Source organism: Nothobranchius furzeri, chromosome 17 (assembly GCF_043380555.1).
Source record: "Nothobranchius furzeri strain GRZ-AD chromosome 17, NfurGRZ-RIMD1, whole genome shotgun sequence".
Taxonomy (NCBI): domain Eukaryota; kingdom Metazoa; phylum Chordata; class Actinopteri; order Cyprinodontiformes; family Nothobranchiidae; genus Nothobranchius; species Nothobranchius furzeri.
The window spans coordinates 37,759,134-37,764,867 of record NC_091757.1 but is presented as its reverse complement, the minus strand read 5'-3'; the positions used below and the strand labels follow the sequence as shown (position 1 = coordinate 37,764,867).

Here is a 5,734-nt window from a genome sequence, read left to right as displayed (position 1 = left end):
CGATATGCATTAAATAAAGATTGAGAGGAAGGTGTAGTCAGGTGTGTGTGTGTGTGTGTGTGTGTGTGTGTGTGTGTGTGTGTGTGTGTGTGTGTGCGTGCGTGCGTGCGTGCGTGCGTGTGTGTGTGTGTGTGTGTGTGTGTGTGTGTGTGTGTGTGTGTGGTTAAAGTATGGCAGGCAAACAAACTGCCACACACACAAATGAACTCTAAAAAGACATTTTCTCACAGAAATATCTTCTCCCATCATCACACACACACACACACAGAAATGTGGAGAGGAGCAAACACAGAGCATCCCTCCTTATCTACCCGTTCTTTGTTTCTCTCCTCTCTTTAGGAACTAGGCTGCCTAGCCTTGTGTCAGTCCCTTCCTATCAGCCATTGATCAGTTTCATCAATCTGTGATTGCCCAATGACAAATATTTAACATCCCACCATTGAATTGATCTGCATGTTGTGGGTAAAAACAAAACAGGGGCTGTGTTTTCTGCCTCAAGAGGTCAGGTATGCATTCTGCAAATGTGCATCATTTCCATGACTTCAAAGTAAAAGTGTGAGAGGAAATTGTGTTTATTTGTGGTTATTTTATAAGTTATAGTCACCACATGCTCTGATGCATTGCATCACTAAATATGAAATTTTAATAGCAAAGTTCAGCAAAAGATGCTGCTGATGTGAGAGTGCTGATGCTGAGGGAGGACAGTGAGCATGCCTGTGGGATCCTGGGATCTAGGGCTGTTCTGTGATTAATGATGGGGACGCACCCCACTAATTGTGGTTCTTGACACAGGCACACGTCCCCAGACAAAGCAGGACAGGGCTGGAGCAGGGTGCCATTCTCAATCACCGTCCAGCCGAGCATCTGCGTGCAGCTCTGGGGGGTTTCAGAGCAAAGAGGGGGTCATAGGACATTACTGATTACAGTGGAGGAGAACTCTGGGGATACGTTCATATCCAACCAGCTGAGAGGACTATGGGAATGTTCAAGGCGTGGGATACAGCTGGGATAGAGATTTACTGGAGACAAACAGAGAGGACAAAGATACTCAAACTGGGATGGAGAGGATTTCCTATTTTATTCTGTTTAGATTCACTTCATTGGATTAGAAATAACCCATTTTAATGCACCCACTAAAACAAAATCTACTACTTTATTATTTTTATTACATAATTTTTAAAAACTTTATATCTTGACTCGATCTCAGAGCAAATCCAGTGCGTGAGTCCTACGAGTCTCAGATGCAGTTCACAGTTTAATGTTTCTAACAGGAGTTAACTCTACCTTTTTACAGCCAGGGTAAAGATTTTACACAACTGACCCACGGAGTCTGTAAAAGCAGAATTAATGGCCCCAAAATGCAAATGTGCTGTCCTTTCCTTCCACCTGCCAGCATCTTGAGCGTGAGGACAGATGGAAGTCATGAATTGGCTGAAGAGAGGGACTGCAGACATTCAGCTCTATTAAGAAATCTCTTTATAGGAGGCGGGAGCTGGGCTGTTCATATTGTTTCTATGAGCAAAGCGGGTACCACAATGGGCTTGTTCTGAGAGGGACGGGCTGCGCTGAGGTCTGTTTCACATTTACTTTTGGGACTACAATCAGCGCTCCATTCAGAGTTACCATTTGTTTTTACATTTTCATAAATCCTGTATTTGATTTTTCTCTGATTGAGCGTGTGTGAACGTGTTTCTTAATTGTACCTTGTTCACTCCCTCCTGCATCAGAGTCATTCAGGCAGACCCCCTCCCACCCTCGCCCCCTCTTCTTGGTCCCTCTGTGGCCCCCTAGGCCCCCAAGCCCCCGTGAGCTTCCCACAAAAGTCCACAATGCAATTCAAACAATAGGCCAAGGGACAAAGAGCACATTTACACAAGTGGAGCTTTCTTTAAAAGCAAAAAGGCACTGTTTGGAAGATTTCCAACCCCGACCACCCCCTTCCTAAAAATCAGGAGGAAAAAAACACGGATCCCCCTTTTTACCTCCGCATCCCACCTCTCGATTCCTTCGCTTTACACACACACGCACACAAATCTCCATTCCAGTGATGGACACATGGGAGCCAAATATACTACAGCCAGCCTGATCCCACCCGCTAGTCCACAAGCACCCCCCCAATTTAGCCAAACACCATTTTTACGGGACAAAAGGCCTTTAGAGGCAGAGTGTATGCAAGGGCTCTGGTGGATACCATAGTGGCTTAAAGACCGTGGAGGCCTTATTTTACTCCCAGTCGCCTTCCAGTCCACTTTCCTCCTCTCCGTTTGCTTTCTCTTTCTCCTTCGGTTTCTCTCTCAAACAGTGAAAGCTTCAGCGAGGGGTAGTACGGGTTTGGGTAGGGGTGAGAGGGTGGAGGGTGCGCTTCTGTCAACATTGTGGTATTTTCCCAAAGATGCATATCGCCTCTGTGCAAATAGGAGATGTATTTATAGGAGTACATAGCAGGCTGTTGCATGGAGGGTGTTTGGCCGAGCTTTCTGCCCCCACAACTCCGCGGATGGTCTTCATGGCTCGTGAAATTGTTATTCTTTAGATCATCGTTGGCTGGGAAACACACTGGTTCTCAGGCGACCACACAGTGCTCTCCATCCCAACATAGCCGCCACACAGGGGAGCCGATTGAAGGTCCAGCATCATACGTCTTGACTGGAGCCAGTATCCCGAGGACCCCATCGCTGTGGTACAGAGGGCAAAGGCTGGGCAAACAGAACTGACACGACACAAACCAAACATTCACTCAAAAAGGCTAAATAGATGTTTTTGTGTCGAGTATAACAATCACCTGGATTAAGCAAATCCATCAGCGCAGGTTCTCCTTCTCTGTCAAAAAAAAAAAGGTCAGCCAAAGCAGACAGGCAGGTAGCGTCACACCGCAGGAGACTCCTTGCACATACTGTGGCTGAGGAAACCTTCGAAGGGAATTTGGCACCGTGTAAGTAAACAGAAAACACAAAGCTAAGATCTAGAGTTAGCCAACAATAAAGTAGTTCTTAAACCCTCTGTAATCTGTGAGTAATCCCTCCAACCACCCCGGATGAACACTTTTGAACCATCAGTCCTATTCTCATCTGTACTTTCGAAATATTCTGGTCAAACTGGTCAAAGTGACTCTGAACTGGTTATACTGGAACACTGAGGAGGTGAGGTCCTCCAGTAAATATTACAAGGTTCAGTTTGGGTGTGAAGATTTAGTTTTTTTATACTAATTTCACACAAAATACAAGAGTACACATTATTTAAACGTATCCAACAGTTTTTATGGGTGTTTGCATGATTGGTTACTGATTCAGTCACCAAACCTGAAAGAGAACTTTTTTCTTTGGTTACATAACCAACAGCTTTTCTCAGAGTCCTTCCTTATGAAACACACTCCCCCAAATGACAGTTGTGAACAGTTCCAGTCTCTGCTGTTGGCTAACGCCTCAGTTCTCTGTGCATCACACGCACAACAGGCCGTGCAATCCTACACAGCAGGGACAGAGCGCGCGCACACACACACACACACACACACACACACACACACACACACACACACACACCTGAGAGACACAGACTGGGTTCTGCTGGGAGCTGAGTGTGGAGTGAGTGTGTGTGTGTGTGTGTGTGTGTGTGTGTGTGTGTGTGTGTGTGTGTGTGTGTGTGTGTGTGTGTGTTATGGCACACACGCGTTATAGCCCTGTTAGCTAGCATTGACATCTCCACCTCAGAGCTGGCACACGGGGGAGTTATTGATTAGCTTTAGGCATCCATGCAGAAGGCCAATAAATAGCACGTGAGCCAAAGAGGGTCTGGGAAGTGCACGTGTGTGCGTGTATGAGTATGTGCGTGCATGTGTGTGTGTGTGTGTGTGTGTGTGTGTGTGTGTGTGTGTGTGTGTGTGCATGCGTGTGCAGATGTGGAAGGTCACAAAAAATAGCGTAGAGTTAAATAAAAACACTTTAATCTACGAACAAAACCCTATTTTTAGCATTTTCTTATAAATTTTTGTTGCAAACTAATTTTTTATTGATTTTTTAGGTAACGCTTTACAATAAGGGTCCCTTCAATAACATTACTTAGTGCATTATTTGGCATTAATAAACAAAAGATCCCTTTATTGATGTTCCCAATATTAACTATTAAGTATTCTTAATGTTTGGACAATTGGCCTGGGGGTGGGGTGGGAGGGGGGGGGGGGGTCTGCTTAGTAATGCATGACTTATATTAGCATAAATATTAAGCAGTTGTTAATACTTGTTTATTGATGTTCAACAATGCACTATTAGTAACATTAATAAAGGGACCCTTATTGTAAATATTACCGAGTTTTATTTTTGTAACATTTGATTTGTCCGCACAGCAGAGCAGACCACGACCAGATGGAAATGGAATTGATAGACCTGACCTAGAAGTCGAATTTCCTCGACTTCCAGAAGTTGCTGCTTCAGGCATTAAAACGACACAAGTTTCTGCACGCTTGTCAGGTACTGTGGTGTCAGTCCACAACTTTCCTGTCACGTCTGTCACTTGGAATATCGTGCAGACGTCACTGATGCTGACGATGCACATGGCGGATTCTACGGATCATGAATAAAAAGAGTCTTTGTGCTAAAAATCCTCAAACAAATGCTTTTTGACTGCAGAAGCTTTTGTCACATTTCTGTAGAAAGAAAAGGGGAAAAAACACCTTTAACATCATATTTATTGTTATTTAGTTACTCAGTAAAACATATACAGATATATACAATATGCAGGAAAACAGATGACTGCACTTTACATATTAATAAAAAAAAGAAAACAATAACAAAAGAAATCCGTTTGTAAATTGCCGTCACAGTCCTCCATCTATTGTTTGAGAAATTCAAATTCAGAAGCTTTATTTAAAGGTTACAAGATTGCCTAACACACAGCAATGTTCTCTTATTATACATGTGCAATACCAATATTCCTTTTTTTTCAATTCCCTTATTAAACAAACCATCGATCACCACGTTTTTAAGTCCCCATTGGCTGAATTGTATACAAGAAGCTCACGAGACGTTTAGCAGAGAAGACGGAAGAGAGGGATGAAGAACAGGAAGCTTTATGAAGAGAAAGATTAAAAACTGAAAATGGATTTGATAAAAGAAAACCAAAAGTCTGAGTTACATTCATGCATAATCTCGGCTCCAATTGTCTGCTTTTTACTCTTCTGGCCTTTTCTGAATAAATCAGCAGGTTTTATGGAAAATCTTCTGACCTGCAAATGTTGAAAGTTAAAAAAGCCACTAAACTAAACCCCGGTATACAATCGAAGCCAATGACAACTTTTCTTCGTCTGCTTCTTCTTCTGCGTTTCCCACATTTAACTTTTTTTTTCAACAAAGAAATGAAAAGAAAAAAAGCTGGATTTGAGGTTTTCCAGATGTGGGCGTCAGCCGTGGAGTTGAGCCCCGCTGTCGCCCAGCAGAACGAGAGGATGTTCTTACTTTTGACTGAATGAATCAGAAAAACAACAACATGGCATTTGCTATAATGTGTGTGTGTGTGTGTGTGTGTGTGTGTGTGTGTGTGTGTGTGTGTGTGTGTGTGTGTGTGTGTGTGTGTGTGTGTGTGTGTGTGTGTGTGTGTGTTCATGTCTCTCTCTCTCCCTGAAGAGCTGCACACACCTGTCTCCAACATATCCTCATCACCGTCCTCATTTTTTTGTCTCTGAGGTTGAGCTTTTTTTCTTCTAATTCTCCATCCTTCTTCCTCCAATCCTTTTATGTGTTTT

At 43.3% G+C, this 5,734-nt stretch overlaps 1 protein-coding gene across 1 annotated transcript in view; it reads right to left on the bottom strand.

The window, feature by feature from the left end:
* Positions 1 to 4,663: 4,663 nt before the first annotated feature.
* mn1b (meningioma 1b) overlaps positions 4,664 to 5,734 on the bottom strand; it is a 15,129-nt gene continuing 14,058 nt past the window's right edge. The window contains exon 3 of the mRNA XM_015972265.3: positions 4,664 to 5,734. This exon is cut by the window's right edge and continues 223 nt beyond it. The gene's annotated coding sequence lies outside the window, so the exon portion shown is untranslated.